General features: G+C 39.6%; 1 pseudogene; it reads left to right on the top strand.

Annotated features, from left to right (window-relative positions):
* Nucleotides 1–1,362: 1,362 nt before the first annotated feature.
* Nucleotides 1,363–2,482, top strand: LOC123218874 (annotated as a pseudogene).
* Nucleotides 2,483–2,705: the final 223 nt, after the last annotated feature.

The raw sequence follows: 2,705 nt of genomic DNA, 5'->3' as shown, positions 1-2,705 counted from the left end.
TCCAATTGCCTGTTTGTCAGAACTCCATTCAATGGCTACTCAGTCAAATTCTAGGATATTAATTAAAATAAGCAGTCTCATTCCCCCCTAAACCTTTTTCGGCAACAATTTTTACATTTTACCTTTTTAAGCAAACCGTTGTTTTCATTCCAAAAATACCCTTCGTCTAATTTCTCACTTTACCGTAGCATTTCCCCAATTATTAAAAGCATTAAGATTAAACTACCGTAATATTTATAAATTAAAAAACAGATTAATATATTAAAAAATAAAATAATATATTATATTAATATATAATATTTATATAATATAACAAAGGGTGTGGATGCAAGTGCGGGAATTTGGTAAAGGGTGCCGGACTTTGGTAAGGGGTGCGTGTGTACGAGCGGGCGTGCGCGCTCTGGTGTTGCGTGCGTGCGGGCGCGCGAGCGCTGGCCCCCCCCTCCCCCCCTCCCCCCCCCACCCCGTTCCTACATTCGAACGCAAAGCTAGCGCGCCAGCACGTGCGCGCCAATTTATCCCCGCACCCCTTTATAATTTATAAAAGGGTGCGGGGTTATAAAAAGGGGTGCGGGAGAAATTTCTCCTCCCGCATCCCTTTACAATATATATTAATTATTATATATTATAAATATAATATATTTATATTATAAATATATTATATTAATATATGTTATATTATATAATATATTATTATAAATATATTATATTAATATAATAAAAATATAATATAATATATATTAATAAAATATAATATATATTATAATTCTCTTGTACCCATTTTATAATTTTTCCGCACCCCTTTTGTTTTTCTCACACTCGTTTATATTTTCACGCACCCTTTCACATTTTCACTCACCCGTCTGTATTTTCACACACCCCTTCACAATTTCACATACTCGTTTATATTTTTACGCATCTGTTTTGTATTTTCACACACCTTTTCACAATTTCAAGCACCTGTTTATATTTTTACGCACCCGTTTTGTATTTTCACGCACCCGTTTGTATTTTCACGCACCCCTTCACAATTTCACGCACCCGTTTGTATTTTTACACACTCTTTTTGTATTTTCACTCACCCCTTCACATTGTCACGCACCTGTTTGTATTTTTATATACCCATTTTGTGTTTATTATTTTCACGCACCCCTTTTGTATTTTCTAATATTAATGATTTTTGTGATAGGAATGAATTAATCGACGAAAGACAAACGTTGCATTTAAAAAATTAGATTAAGGATATTTTTAGAATAAAAAAGATGATTTACTTAAAAAGATAAAACAGAGTAATTATTATCGAAAAAGGTTTAGACGGAATCCTCTTGCCTATTTTAATTAATATCCCTCAAATTCTCTCCCTTCCACGAGTCCCGCCTCGCAGTCGCCACCGCCCGGAACTTCGGCATCCTCGGCAACGGACGTCTCCACGTACTCGACCTCTCTCCCACCTCTCCCATTCTTTCCGAACTCGTCGCCTTCGAGACCGCCGACGGCGTTTACGACGTCGCCTAGTCTGAATCTCACGACTCTCTTCTAATCACCGCCATTGCTGACGGCTCAGTCAAAATCTACGACACCGCCCTCCCGCCCGCCGCCAACCCATCCGCTCACTCCAGGAACATACTCGCGAGGTCCACTCCGTCGATTATAACCCTACGCGCCGCGACTCTTTTTTAACATCGTCTTAGGACGACACTGTTAAACTATGGACCGTCGACCGTCCAACTAGCGCCCCGTACGTTTAAAGAACACGCTTATTGTGTGTACAACGCGGCGTGGAACCTACGTCATAGTGACGTCTTCTGTTCCGCGAGTGGGGACTGCACCGTCCGTATTTGGGACGTCACAGAGATGGGGAGTACGATGATTATACCGGCTCACGAGTTTGAGAGTCTGGCGTGTGATTGGAATAAGTACGATGACTGTTTGGTGGCGAGTGCGTCAGTCGATAAGAGCATCAAAATTTGCGATGTGAGGAGTTACCGAGTGCCCATAGCGATTTTGAACGGGCACGGCTATGCGGTTCGTAAAGTGCAGTTTTCGCCGCACAGGAGGAACTTGTTGGCGTCTTGTTCGTACGATATAAGTGTGTGTTTGTGGGACTTTATGGGTTGGTGGAGAGACACGATCATCACACTGAGTTCGTTGTTGGGGTTGATATGAGTGTGCTTGTTGAGGGTCTGTTGGCGAGTACTGGTTGGGACGAGCAAGTTTATGTGTGGCAAAAAAGGATGGACCAAGAGCCCTTTGATTCAAAGGGGAATTTAAAAAAAAAAAAAATTTGGTCTTGTTATACATAAACGCATGTTCATAAAGTCATTGAATGTGATGCTTGATTGGAAATTAGCAATTGTACATTGTGATATATATGAAACAAATTGCAAAGTTCTGGTTGGTGAATTGAATAAACCTGAACGTATAACTTTGTTAACTGTTGGATGACCTGTAGATTATCAAGTGCCAAAGTCTAAATTGTCAATGCAGGTACAAAATGAGCTGAATTTTTTTGTTATCAGTGTCTTTAGATGTAATTGTGTAATTATTGTATAATAATACAAATATTTTAAGGGTTCATAAACTAGTTTCTTACGCAGAATGGGATCTCTTTGTGTGACTTTTCCGCTATTATTTGTATGCTACAGAACATGTGCCTGCTTTTATATCCTTAGAGTTCTTTATCCTACATACCTTGTATTGTGTCT

This window comes from Mangifera indica, chromosome 6, assembly GCF_011075055.1.
Source record: "Mangifera indica cultivar Alphonso chromosome 6, CATAS_Mindica_2.1, whole genome shotgun sequence".
Taxonomy (NCBI): domain Eukaryota; kingdom Viridiplantae; phylum Streptophyta; class Magnoliopsida; order Sapindales; family Anacardiaceae; genus Mangifera; species Mangifera indica.
The sequence above is the reverse complement of the archived record's forward strand: the minus strand, read 5'-3'. Positions and strand labels throughout refer to the sequence as shown.